Genomic DNA, 14772 nt, shown 5'->3' on the forward strand with positions numbered 1-14772 from the left:
TCTAATGAAATTTAGAGATACAGTAGTACCTCAGGTTAAGTACTTAATTCGTTCCAGAGGTCCATACTTAACCTGAAACTGTTCTTAACCTGAAGCACCACTTTAGCTAATGGGGCCTCCTGCTGCTGCTGCGCCACCAGAGCACGATTTCTGTTCTCATCCTGAAGCAAAGTTCTTAACCCAAGGTACTATTTCTGGGTTAGCGGAGTCTGTAACCTGAAGCGTATGTAACCTGAAGCGTATGTAACCCAAGGTATACCACTGTACAGTGATACCTCTGGTTGTGAATGGGATCCATTCCAGAGGCCAGTTTGCAACATGAAAAGAGCGCAACCCACAGCGGCGCATCTGCGCACGCACAGGTTGCAATTTGCCGCTTCTGCGCATGCACGTGACATCATTTTGCATGTCTGCGCATGTGCGAGTGGCAAAACCTGGAAGTAGCCCTTTCCGGTACTTCCAGGTCACTGTGGGACGTAACCTGAAAGAACGTAACATGAAGCAAACATAACATGAGGTATGACTGTACTTTGTTACCACAGAATCACAGAATTGTAGAGTTGGAAGGGACCTCAAGGGCAGCGGCGGAGCAAACTGATCGGGCGACTGGGATGGCGTGTGTGCCCTGCACCCAGGGACAGAGCCAGCCACCTGCAGGGCAGGGCCAGCCGGGGCAGGGGGGGCCTCCGGAGTCTGTCTGCCTCCTCCCACTCAGCCGCCCGACAGCTGAGGAGGAGGTGGCAGGCAGACCGTTCTACTATTGAACAGCTTTTACCATCAGAAAGTTCTTCCTGATGTTTAGTTGGAATCTCCTTTCTCATAACTTTCTCATGAAGCCATTGGTTCAGGTCCTAGCTTCCAGAGCAGGAGAAAACAAGCTTGCTCCATCTTCCATGTGACTGCCCTTTAGATATTTGAAGATGGCTATAATATCTCCTCTTTCCTAGGCGAAACATACACAATTCCGTCAATTGTTACTCATAAATCCTCAGGAATATCCCACCTTGGCCTGCCTGAGCCACAGTAACGCCATCTTATGTGTGGTGTCTGTCTGTTTATAGAAGGAATTGTCCTCCTTCTCCACGCCAAAATGCATCCCCTTAAAAGAGATGTTTCCTCTTGGTTCTGGGTCTCTCTTGCCTCCTTGCTAGGAGGGGAGGGAACTCTGTTGCAACAGAAAAATAAAGATCTGCTTTGCTTTCACTGCATCCTACCGCCATCCTTTCATCTCCGACTGATCATGGACTTAGGGGACTCAGTCCCTTGGGGAGTTGGGCAGCAAAAGACAACCACCCCTATTTTTCTATATCAGCGCAAATCATGATGAATGCACCAAAAGAAAAGAAAAAGATGTACTGCGTAGGCGTTTTGGATTTACATCCCTGCTTTATGAAACTAAGTGATTTGGCTCATTTTGTTTGACAGTATCCGATAATCCTGGATGATTCTTTTCTAAGTCCTTCGCTTGCTGAGCTAGTCTGTGCAGGCCCATGTCATGATTTTCTGAATGTCTCTGTGTGGCTCCTGGATGTAGCTGTGTGAAATTTCCCCTTTCCAAGCCTCTTTGCTCAAGTGCTTGATCATTTGCTCTGGCTGCCTGATTGGTTTTTGAGCAAGAGCAGCAGGAGTCCTTCCTGGGCTCTTGCTGTTGTTCTCCAGGATTAGCTTTGTCTCTCGTCTTGTGGGTTTATGTATTTGCCAGCCTATTTAAAATTCAGTAGTGCCAGAAATGCACACTGAGATTTGAGCAGAAACCAAGAAGAAGATGACCAAAATACTAGAGCCCCCACCCCCTCCCAGTTTGTTTGTTTATCTTCACTTTCTCCATCAAACTATATCGCTCTTTCTTCCATCCCAGCAACGGCGCATGGCCCTTCGAGGGTCTTGATTAAACATGCGGGAGAGAATGATTTAGTGGAACAAAAAGGCATTGCCCTGGCTCTTGCTGCAGGGGCAGATATAAAAAGCCTGCATGTCTTGCACCCGACAATGACTATCGGCTGGTCCAATCTCCTACCCCGTCTTCACTGGAGGGGGGCTTCCAATCCCTCTCACATCAATTATGCAGTGGAAAAAATTAACAGGGCCATGCGCAATACCATGCAGCAAATTGGTGGGTTCTCTATCCCACATCCCACCATCACAGCAGATAGAGTTGACCTATTCCGGGAGGATGGAGTGCACCTGACCCCACTGGGCAATGACCTCTGGCTCCACGACTTGCGACGAGTCCTTGGGGACTGGATAGACGGCAGGGTTTTATTGGTCCTCAGTTGTGGGACTTGGCGGCGAGGCCCCTTACGGCCTCGGGTGGTGAATTTTAGGCCTTGGCAAGGTAGCCTTTAGTCTAACATCAAGTTTAGTCTAACATTCATGCTCCCTCCCCATGCGGCAGCACTTGCAGGGCCCATTAAAGGGCCAAAACCGGGAGTCCCTGGCCCTAGAGCAGCGGCATGTAGGTCAAACTCCCAGGACGAGGTCGGTGGAAGGGCATGCTGTGTAAGTTTGCGCTTTGCAGTCCCCTCTCACTGAACCTCATCTGCCTGTGTATCCTCAGCCAGGTGGGCTGAGAGGGTTACCTGTCAAGGCCTGTGCCAAGTTTCCCATTTCTGAAGTTCAATAAAGTTATGGCCAATTTGAACCCATACTCTGGTCTCTTGTCTCATCATTTGGGGTAAAGGGGTAGGCACCACAGACAGGGTTTAGCGCGTGTGCCCACAAACTATATGGCTCTTTCTTCCATCCCAGCAATAGAGTCATGTATAGAAGAGGACGATTCGGCAAGTGTGGCTTTTCAAAGGGCCAAGCTAACGGTGGCATAGTCAAGGGGAGATGAAGAGGAGCACAGCTCTGGTCCTTTTTCAGAGCAGGAGTGCTGGTATAAACTGCCCAGTGATCTTCAGATGAAGGCTGGTATAGAAATTTAATAAAATGATGCAAAATAACCACCTGGACCTGCAAGGTAATTGGTATCTCAACTTGCTCTGGCAAATGAATGAGGCAATAATGAAACTTTCAAGTTTGCCTGTGGCTGATTGCCATAGGGTTGGGCTGCCAACATGGTACCCTCCAGATGTTCTGGGACTACAACTCCCATCAAGCCCACTGGGATAGTTGGTAGTCTAAAACGATTGCGGATATAGTCAAACAATCTCTGAAGGGCATTCCATTGGGTATCCCTGGCATAGAGGAAGTAAGAGGATTTATTTATGGGTGTTGATCAATGAATTTTCCCATGTTATGTTAGTCACGTTACATTGGTCACAGTTTATTTGCCAGAAAACTTTTTTGGGGGGGCCACAGTTGGACCATAAGCTGGACACTTGCCCATGTTAGTTCTTTATGCATACTGCCATGGATTAGGGGGGGGGGTTGATTCATACTTCAAAGGAAAACACTTCTCCAAGTTACAGATAGGTTTTTGAAGTTGTGAAACATCACAGAGTGTTTGTTGTGGGGAAGGAAGGGAAAGGAGATTGTGAGCCACTTTGAGACTCCTTAGGGTAGTGATAAAGCGGGATATCAAGTCCAAACTCCTCCTCCTCCTCCATGCTAAGCCTCCTTAGATTCACCACCTGCCTCATGCCTTCTTTCAAGGTGTATGGATGTGTGGGTGGGGAGGATCATCTCAACATCTACAACCATCCAGCTCTACAGTTCAATCATGGATGCCTTAGCTGAGATTCCTGCATTGCAGGGGGCTGGACTAGATGACTCTTGGGGCCCTTCCAACCCTACTGTTCTATAATTCTACGATGCTGTGATTCTGAAGGGCTCCTGTTTATCAGCTGTGAAGTGTTGAGATGCCATGTCATTATACAGCTAATCATCAAACTGTTGTTTTCCATTTAAAGCATTTTAGGGCTTATTTGGGCCTGGTCTGATGGCCTGGGATTCGGACTCGGAGGCTGAGCCTGAGGAATCCCAGCCTGCACAGGAGCTGAGCTGGGGCTGGGGCTGGGGCATGAGCCTGAAGGGTCCTCACCTGTGTTGGATCCTCAGGTGCAGGCACCAACTGAGTCTGCTCTGGCTCCTGAAGTGATGGAGGACCCATTGCCTGCAGGTGCTCCACTTTCAGCCCTGTCAGGGGAAGCTGAGGTTGCCTCTGGGTCCAGTAACCCTCCAGCCTCTCCTGAGCTGCAGAGGCTCAGGGCAGAGAGGCGGAGGGAACTAAGTTCCCGCAGGAGGAGTGCTCACCTCCAGGCCAGGAGAGGCGAGTCACCTGTGGACCAGGGCCGCCCTATGCCTCAGGGCCGATAAAAGCCAGCCAGCCGCAGTCCCAGGTTGCGGGAGCAACATTGTTGGTAGCCTGTTCCTGCCTGTACCCTGTCCTGCTCTTCTGCCAGAGTTCCTGACCTCACCAGACTCCCTGCCTTGGACCCCGCTTCAGCTTTGATGGACAGCCTCCATACTGCACCCTCGACCTCGGACTGGACTCAGACCTTGCCGCACGGTTAACCCTCAGGACCAGCACACCTAGTTTGTATTTTGTGTGTGTGTGTGTGTGTGTGTGTGTGTGAAATCCTGTGGCAAGGCTAGTTAACTGAGTGGTTTCTATGGCAACCTCATGGGCCGTGCCTGAAGCAGAGACTGAGAAGATCAAACAATGGGAGGCAAGCAAATTGCAGAGGACCGGAGTGTGCTAAGTCTGGAAAAATTAGATGTCCAAGAGAGAAGCGTCCAAAGTGATACTAATGAAGAGAAAGGACTCAACAGCCTCTGCCCTCAAAAAAATGAGGGTGCGGATATTTTAACAACAAGGCAGGAAATGAGGAAAGCCGATAAAGTAGCTTTAAAAAAAAGCGTTCAGGGAAAATAACTAACAACGTGTTACCAAACTCACAACCTGTGTTGTTTCTCTGAACAGTCTCCCCGTGAAGTTGCAAGTACTGAATGTTCTCAAGGGCCCAGAGAACCATACACGTCATTTTGACACCTCGCAAAGGACATTTATGTATGTTCTGTTTTCTAACAATGCAGAAAAGGACAAGAATAAGCAGAGGAGGAGAAGAAGAGTTTGGATTTGATATTCTGCTTCATCACTACCCTAAGGAGTCTCAAAGCAGCTAACAATCTCCTTTCCCTTCCTCCTCCACAACAAACACTCTGTGAGGTGAGTGGGGCTGAGAGACTTCAGAGAAGTGTGACTGGCCCAAGGTCACCCAGCAGCTGCATGGGGAGGAGTGGGGACGCGAACCCAGTTCACCAGATTATGAGTCTACCGCTCTTAACCACTATACCACACCGGCTCTCTCTGATGGATGAATCTGTCAATTCCGTCTTCTCTCTTTCTCCTTTTCTCCAGTCTGCTTCCACATCAGACATTTAAAGCACTTTATCAGTAAAAACAGAAGAAGATGCCTTGTTGGATCAGGCAAATGGTTCATCTACTGCAATGCACTCTACATTGGGCTACCTTTGAAGGTGACCCAGAAACTGCAATTAATCCAGAATGCAGCAGCTAGACTGGTGACTGGGAGTGGCCACTGGGACCACATAACACCGGTCCTGAGAGATCTGTATTGGCTCCCAGTACGTTTCTGAGCACAATTCAAAGTGTTGGTGCTGACCTTTAAAGCCCTAAACAGCCTCAGTCCAGTATACCTGAAGGAGCATCTCCACCCCCATTGTTCATCCCGGACACTGAGGTCCAGTGCCAAGGGCCTTCTAGCGGTTCCCTCCCTGTGAGAAGCCAAGTTACAGGGGACCAGGCAGAGGGCCTTCTCGGTAGTGGCACCTGCCCTGTGGAACGCCTTCCCACCAGATGTGAAGGAAATAAGCAGCTATCTTATCTTTAAAAGACATCTGAAGACAGCCCTGTTTAGGCAAGTTTAATGCTGTATTGTTTTTAACACTCGATTGGGAGCCACCCAGAGTGACTGGGGAAACTCAGCCAGATGGTAAAAGGTAAAGGTAAAGGGACCCTTGACCATTAGGTCCAGTTGTGGACGACTCTGGGGTTGCAGCGCTCATCTCGCTTTATTGGCCGAGGGAGCCAGCTTACAGCTTCCGGGTCATGTGGCCAGCATGACTAAGCTGCTTCTGGCGAACCAGAGCAGCGCATGGAAATGCCGTTTACCTTCCTGCCAGAGTGGTACCTATTTATCTACTTGCACTTTGAGGTGCTTTCGAACTGCTAGGTTGGCAGGAGCAGACAGGGACCGAGTAACAGGGGCTCACACCATTGCGGGGATTCGAACCGCCAACCTTCTGATCTGCAAGTCCTAGGCTCTGCGGTTTAACCCACAGCGCCACCCGCGTCCCAGATGGGCGGGATATAAATAAATTATTATTATTATTATTATTATTATTATTATTATTATTATTATTATTATCTAGCATCTGGTTCTTGTGCATGCCAACCCCATGCCTATGGGAAACCTGCAAGCCGTAATGCCAGACACACTCTCCCCTCCGGTTTCAAGCAGCTGGTATTTTGAAGCAAACTTGCCTCTGACCATCACAACAGTGATGGTTCCCCCACCCAAAGAATCCTGGGAAGTGTAGTTTTTTAAGGGTGCTAAGAGTTGCTACAGCTACAATTCATAAAGCATGTTACCAGTCAATCCCTCTTGCCAGGGAGCTCTGCTGCACACCCTAACTCACTGATTTTTCCTGACAGTGGTGTATCCTGAAACTAGGATCTTGGAACTCTTTCTTGGCTGGTTGCAGAAATGGAGAGAGGTATGTGTGCATATATAACCCCCTGACTTTTGTGGGGTTGAAATGTAATCTATTGCGGCACATTCTGGGAGATATAATGAACTGAAAAAAATGTTGAAAATAACTTTTTTCTTTAAAAAAAATCAAAGCTTTCCTTCTAGGAATTCTAGGTGCTGAAATACCAACAGATCAGAAAATACTATTTATGTACGCAACCACTGTTGCTGGGATGTTACTAGCCCAAAGATGGAAAGAAGACAGAGTCCCTACCAGAGAAGAATGGCAGGTTAAGTTGATGGACTATGCCAAAATGGCAAAAATGACCGGAAGAATCAAAAAACAGAAAGACCAAAACTTTAATAAGGAATGGGGAAAATATATAATTTCCCTTAAAAATCATTGTAAACAATGAAAATTATTAGTAGGATTGGAATAATACCTGTAGGTTAACGTTGAATTATGGTTGTAATGGAGACTTAATAGATTTGGATTAATAGAGAAGATGCAGGAGGAAAAGGTTAACTAAGGACCCACAAAGGGGAGGAGGGAAGTCCAGAGGAATCTACGGAATTCTCTTTTTATTTTGGTCGTTTGACAGTTGTTTGTAAATTTCAAAATTTGAATATATTTATTTATTTTAAAAAAGAAGAGATGAAATCTAATGTACAAAAGGAAGACACACATCTGGTAAAATGCGGTCTTGACTATGCTACCACTCAGTGGATTTGTAACTGGCTGACTGACCGAACCCAAAGGGTGCTCATCAATGGTTCCTCTTCATCCTGGAGAAGAGTGACTAGTGGTCTCTTCCAACTCTATGATTCTATGATCTATTGCTCCACTCACTTCTGCCCCTGCCTTGCCCAGCGCTGGAATGTGCCCCTGGAGAAGCTATCTACATTGGAAGGTAGCCTTTGGGCTGAACAAAGTTTCCCACCCCTGCTGAACAGGAAGCAATTGGAGGCAGAAATCATGAAAATAAAGTGTTGCTGGGGTCCTTTGCAGAACAGGACTCAAGTCTAAGTATATGTTATAGAAAGATCTTGACAGCGTGGCCAAGCATTGTAGGATAATATTGATGTTTTATGTGCCCATGTGCAGAGCCACCATTTTAGTTGAGCTTCCATCTGATTGTAGATTTTCTTGTTTTCCAGTAGTTACTTCATTAGCTCTCCCTAGATACATCTCTCTTGCTTTATTATGTTCATCTTACGGCACATGTTTCTCTCCCCTGTTGCCTTTGTATTTCATTCCGAGCAAACGTCATCGTTGGCATTTTGCTTCTCTTCAAAAGACAGACGCTATCAACGTGACAGTAAATTAGATAAGATGTCTAATTAGCATACTTTATTCATACTTATCCCAATTGCAATTATACATAATTTGCAATTATTCACAGAATTGGATTTTTATAAAGTGCAAGAATATATAGTGTCCTCAAGTGGGTAGTATTAGCAGTGGCAAATGTATAAAGATTTGTTTTCCTTCGTTTGTATTTATATTCCCCCATGAGGGAAGGTTGCAGAGTCTGGGACTTCTTAGTTTAGAGAAAAGGCAAATAAGTGAAATGATAGGAGTTTATAAATTGATCCCTGGCATACAGAAAGTGGATAGAGAAAAACTCTCTCTCTCTCAGGTCACAAGAACTCATAAAGGTAAAGGGACCCCTGACCATTAGGTCCAGTCATGGCTGACTGTGGTTGTGGCGCTCATCTCTCTTTACTGGCCAAGGGAGCCGGCGTACAGCTTCCAGGTCATGTGGCCAGCATGACTAAGCCGCTTCTGACGAACTAGAGCAGCGCACGGAAACACCGTTTACCTTCCCGCCAGAGCGGTACCTATTTATCTACTTGTACTTTGACGTGCTTTCGAACTGCTAAGTTGGCAGGAGCAGGGACTGAGCAATGGGAGCTCAGCCGATCATGGGGATTCAAACCACCAACCTTCTGATCGGCATGTCCTAGGCTCGGTGGTTTAACCCACAGCGCCACCCATGTAAAGCTGAATGTTGGAAGATTCAGGACAGATAAAAGAAATAGTTAAACTATGGAACTCATTCCCACAAGAGACAATGATGGGCCCCAGTGATGGTACTATTAAGTGTTGCTGGGGATGGTAACTCTGTGCTCAGAGGGAAATAATGTGTTTCAATGAGGGTTTTGGGGATTTTTTGGTGTTAAAATCAAGCAGTGTATACATTCTATGAAATACAGTGGTACCTCTGGTTACGAACGGGATCCGTTCTGGAGCCCCGTTCACATCCAGAAGTGAACGCAACCTGCGTCTTCGTGTCTGTGTATGTCGCTATTTGCTGCATCCGCGCATGTGCGCGACGTCATTTTGATCATCTGCGCATGCACGAGCAGCGAAACCCGGAAGTAACGTGCTCCGTTACTTCCGGGTCGCCGCAGCACGCAACCCGAAAATCCTCATCCCGAAGCTACTTCAACCCGAGGTATGACTGTAAAACAAATAAATGTGCTTTAAAGGTATAGTGTGTGTGCATCTGCAAAGCACCTGACTTCCCCCAAAGAATGCTGGGAACTGTAGTTTCTCCATCACAGAGCTACAATTCACAGAACCCTTTAAAGAACTACTGTTCCCAGGATTCTTTGGGGGATGTTGTATGCTTTGTTGTATGTGCATAGGATGTGCTTTAAATGTATGGTGTAGATCTGCCCACAGTTTGCACATTCATAGCTTTTTTTCAGACATTCTGCCAAATGCTCTTTTAGTGAGGCTACCTGCCAGGAATGTGAACAGACCTGCTCACCCTTCTGTGGTCATTTAGATGAGCATCTGAATTGTGGAGGGCTCATGTTACCTCCAGGGTTTCCTTGGCATGTGCCAAAATCCGATTGTTGTCCCCATGTGCCATAATAATATTGGGATGGTGCTTCCATAGAGAGCTGATGGGTTTGGATGTGGGATACTCAGATTCAAATCCCTGCTCAGATGCAGTTATTTGAAGTACAAAAGCTCCAGCTGGGGTCAACCCTCAGGAAGTGGCCCTTTTGCAGTGAGTGCCCACATGTGGAGAAGACCATCACAGTACAAACCGTGACTAGTATGACCCACACTGTGTTTGGGGAAAAACACTAACAAGAACCTTTGTGTAGTGTTCCCGTCATCGTGCACTTACCAGAGTCCATCAAAATCCATTAACAGCAGAGGTTATTGTAAGAAGAAAGGGGAGAAAGTCTTTGAATGTCAATCTGGGGATTCATTAATGCAGCGAAAATTAGTCACATAATGCACATCCGGCTCACAATGGGAGCAATTAATCGTTAGAACCACAGCTGCGCCATACATACCCAGAAGCACACATCAGACATGGGGAGCTGCTTTATGGCACACCAGAGTGTTGGTTCATCTAGCCCAGTATGGTATGCTCGGACTGGCAGCAACCAACCAAGTCAAGATCTTTCCCATCACTCACTTGCTGGCCCTTGCTTCTGCATGTGTCTGGGGCTCCCTGGCTGTCTTCTGCTTTTGGATGCAGTTGTGGATATCCATAGCTAAACAAATAGAAACAGCTCTGCCTCTTTGCTTTCTTTCTCTAGCAACCTTATATCTTCCACTGGACTGACTACCTCGTTCACCCTAGATTTTGTATGGGATGACCATCTTTTCACAATGGTGACAGATGGGTATAAATCGTTTTGATGCAGATCTGCCATATTTATCTCCCTCTCCTGGGATGGGGGCTGGATGCACTGGCAGTCGCCTCGTTCCTTGAGGTTAATGCTGGGTTTTTCCAGGTTGGAGTCCAGAGGGTGAAGTTTCAACTTCAGTGTCCAGGGCTGGAGTTGGTTCCAAAAGTTGGCCTGAATCCTGTGTTATAGGCATCTGTTTCTCAGAGGCGGAGTTGGCCACTCGGGCGCCCGGTGCAGCGCACATGCCTTGCGCCCAGGGGTTGGGGCGAGCCGGGGATGGAGGTGGGGTGAGCAAGGCACGGTGCGCTGCACAGAGCCTCGCACGTCGTGGAGGATCTCGCTCAGCAGAGCCGCTCCTGGCACGCGCGGGGGCGGCGCGAGCGAATCCTGCGCGGAAGAGCACGAAGAGCAGCGCGCACGGCGCCTCCGCTGCCTACGCACACACGGACCCTGCGCGCCCCGGGAGGAACCGGCTGCGCCCTCGCTACCTCCTCCTGCTTGCGCGGCACCAGCTCGGTCGAAGTGGCGAAGGTCTCCAGCAGCGCCGGATCACCCTCTCGCGCGCTGCCCTCCAGCAGCAGCCACGCGCGCGCGATCCATCAGCGGCTGGAACTCGTGCAGCAGCAGCGGAGCCTCAATGAGAGGGAGGCAGCTGAGGGGAAGGCGGCGGGTAGACACAAGCCCCACGCTGCCATTTTGGGCAGCGCGGAGCCTGCGCCCAAGCCACCGCCCGGCGTTTTGCCACCCCCCTCAATGGTGACCCCCGGGGCAGCCCGCACCCTCCTTCCTACGCCACTGGGGAGACTTGCTCAGAGGAGATCAAGTTCTGGTGTTCTGCACTGATTATGGCATTGAGTTCCTCTCGTTGGTTGTAGGCTAAAAGTAATTTGATCTTATCTTGAAGATTTTTATGAGACTGCTCTGATTTGTCTATTTCATCCGTTTCCATCCTGAAATATACTCAGAGTCGCAAAGTGATTTCATGCTCTTTATTCAGCTCATAGTGGTGAGGAGGAATGAATGAAAGTCCCATCAAAGTATCTGCTTTATATACATTACAGTATTTACACAATGGGCTGCACATGATTGGTTAATTCTGGAATTCTACTGTAAGCCAATCAGGTTGTGGATTCACTTATATCTGGAGCATGATTGGGTGGTTCCTGCCAACCAATCATACTGTTGCATTGTTCTTGGACCAATCAGACTGCTGCATTCTGAATCCTATTGTTCTAGGACCAATCAGACTGCTGCAATTTGGATCCTATTCTAGGACCAATTAGACTGCTGCAGTTTGGATCCTATTCAACTCAGTACATAAGACATCCTCTTGGCCCTGATATTCCTCCCGAAACTGTAGGGTAGGTGCATTTGGGTTGGCAGCTGGTATACTGAAGGGCAGAGGCTGAGCAATCTCATATAGAAAAATCCTTGTGTCTTTCTTTTAACTTTCAGCCGATCAAACCAGCAGCACTGAATTCCTGTTGCCGCCCCAAAATGATTTTTTCTACCATTTCCCTGAGAACCTTCTCAGCACATTTGGTTTCTAGTCTTCTGGGTTGTTTTTGGTTTTGAAACTTGACCACCCCCACCCCCAATTACCTTCCCCTCTAAAAGCAGGGCTGGGTTCAGCAGCACTCTCAACCTCCTCAACTGATCAGAAAAAGGCACAACAACATCTTGGTTCATATTATCATTGTATTTCTAGGGTCTCCAAACATTGCAACAATTGCAGAAGTGGCATCATTAGATCAGAACAACAAGCAGCATTCATCTAAGATGCCCAGGAAAGCTCTGCAGGAAGAGGCCCCTGGTTTGGCAACCACTCCCTATAGAAGCGGCTCAGTGATACTCTAAACTTCTTTCTAATTAGCTGGGTGTGTGGATGTGGGTGCACATTAAATACATATAAATACATTTAGGCACCTTGGAAGAGTGGCAGATGAAGGTGATTGACTACATGGGATTGGCGGAAATGACTGACAGAATCCGAGACCAGGGGAAAGAGACGGCGGAAGAAGATTGGAAGAAATTTAAAATTTATCTTAAGAAATATTGCAAAATTAATGAATGTTAAAATGTTGTGGTTACATAAAGTAAGGAATTACAGCTGTTAAAGATTAAGTAAAAGAAAAGAAAAGGGAAAAATCGGACAAAATTAAGGGGAAGGATTTGCTGAAAAAATTTGGGGAATTGGAATGCAGAAAGGGGAGGTATGGGGAAGTCGAGGAAATAAGTTTAAGGGGAAAAAGGAGTTGAAATTATACGTGTTTGTTTGTTATTGTATGTATATTTTTGTATTGTGTGTATTGTATGTGCTTTTAAAATTTGTGAAAACCTAATAAATATTTATATATAAAAATATATAAAAATACATTTAGGTTTCACGGGATGTCATCCAGCTGCACAGAAGGTTAACTCTTTCTGATTCGGTGGTGGTGGTGGTGGAGGAGGAGGAGGAGGAGGAAAAAAAGCTTGCCAAAGAAAAACTTGCTTTGCCATCTCTCTTGCTACTTCCTGAAAGTGGCCAGATGGTCAAATAATTAGCTGGCTACCAGGGCAATATGGCCACCTGCTAACAAGATTGTGTGCTGCCAGTGTACATTTGCTATGACCATCAGAGCAAAAGAAGCTCTGTGTTTCAATTGCTACAGGAGCCCTTTGGAAACATTCTAGAGATGCAACTTTCCCAGGAGGGCAGCAGTTGTGTGGGCTTTGCTTTTCTCTGTTGTGCTCCCTTGCCAGTTTTGTTTCTTTGCTGTTGAAAGGCTGTCATGCAAATCACTCCCTCTCCATGACCACATTTAACAAGATCTCTATCAAAAGAGAGCTAAGTGGTTTCCTTGGGAATTAATTATGGAACTTACCTGAAGTGCTGTACTCCCTGCAATATGGCACCAGTAAAACGTTCCAGTCCATGCTGGGCTTCCAGGAGCCTTCAAAGCTGACGTACCAGCAGCAACAGCTTCACAGCTCCATGAACTGTTTTCACATATGTCCCACTAGGTTTTGGAAACAGACATTATGCAATCATTATGTTTCTTTAAAATGGGTTTTGATCTAGCACAGACAGCCCCCCCCCCAAGTTTTCTGAACAAATATGCTAAATACAACCCCAAATACAAACAAGAATGCAAATCAGATGTATGTTTACAAGGTTCATGAAATCCAATGGAATTGGGGCTTCTGGAATTCATTTCAAGGTTTTAAGTCGGCTATGAATGTTGTGGGTCAGGGGTTGGGAAGTTTTGGCTTTAGAAATGTTTCCTTTCATGATATAATAGTTCTTCCCCTTGATGCACCCTTTTTCTTTTTCCTTCTTTTCCTCTTTAATTATAAATATGATGGGTTATATGTTACAAATGCCCTGTTGGCAGCGTAGCTAAATTGCAGCTAGGAAGCCAAATCATGTGCAATACTGACTCTCTTCTTGAAATTAGAACAATGCCCAAACACTCGTTAAAATATTCAAAAGCTTTTGCTCACAAAACATATAGCTAAAGAAGAATATATGCAAAGTATTTACATTTACGTGCTAATGTAAGCATGGGCTTAGTTTTACTTAGTTGAAGAGTGCAGCTTCTTCCTGTCTCTCTCTCTTTCCAGGACTTGCACTCAGCCTTCTGTCCATGAACCATCTTGGCCATGCAGTTCCTTCTGAGATGTTTCCACTTTCTCCTTCCAGCTCGCTTCTCCTTCCTGTTTCTTTGGGAAAACATCAACCTCTGTACTTCTTTGTGTCACATACTTTCACACAGAAACATTAGCTCTCCTCTCCTCTATCACGTTTAGAGAGAGACTTATCTAATACTGTCTCTCCTTCTGTGTTCATGGAGATGCAGCCAGTACAGTCAAATCACTCACACCCAAAACAAAACGGAGAATGTTAAAAAAAAAAAGACCCATCCACATTTCTTCACAAAAACACTGGAAAATTGAGCTCAAAATAGGTCATTTTTCTGCTTCCTGCTTCCTAGTGGTGCTGGTGAGAAGATACTGTCCTCAGAAAGGGACACCTGCTTCCATTTGTAAGACAGTGACAAGAGCTCCCTGGTAGCCAACATCCAGATGTTGTGGGATTCCAACTCCCATCATCACCGGACAACCTGGCCAATCGTCAGGGACGATTGCAGTTGGGCAGGGCCAGCCCAAGACATTTTGCCGCTTGAGGCAAAACAGAAAATGGCATCTCTTCGGCCTGTGTCCCTGCTGCCACCACCTCAGTAGACCACAGGTGGTCTGGGGAAGCCTTGGTGTACTGAAGGTGGCGGGGGGGGGGGAGGAGGCCAGAGAGGAGCAGACAGCAGTGTGCAGGTGACAAATGCAGGAGGCAGCACGTGGAACACACCTGGGTCCCCCGGATCTGCTGGATCTCCCAGCTGTCTCCATCCTGCCACCTGAGGCAACTGCCTCACTGAGACTCATGGTTGGGCTGGTTCTGGAGCTGGGAGTC

General features: G+C 46.9%; 1 long non-coding RNA gene across 2 annotated transcripts; it reads right to left on the reverse strand.

Moving 5' to 3' along the window:
- Positions 1 to 7505: 7505 nt before the first annotated feature.
- Positions 7506 to 14206, reverse strand: LOC310695872. 2 transcript variants are annotated; one of them, XR_014520319.1, is made up of 3 exons: positions 13846 to 14206; positions 13187 to 13321; positions 7506 to 7964 (listed from the first exon to the last, which is right to left on the reverse strand). It is a non-coding gene; the product is annotated as an uncharacterized lncRNA (long non-coding RNA). The 2 variants fall into 2 exon arrangements; XR_014520320.1 differs by lacking the exon at positions 7506 to 7964 and adding an exon at positions 8848 to 9124.
- Positions 14207 to 14772: the final 566 nt, after the last annotated feature.

This window comes from Podarcis liolepis (genome assembly GCF_965112155.1).
Source record: "Podarcis liolepis genome assembly, chromosome: 16".
NCBI lineage: Eukaryota > Metazoa > Chordata > Lepidosauria > Squamata > Lacertidae > Podarcis > Podarcis liolepis.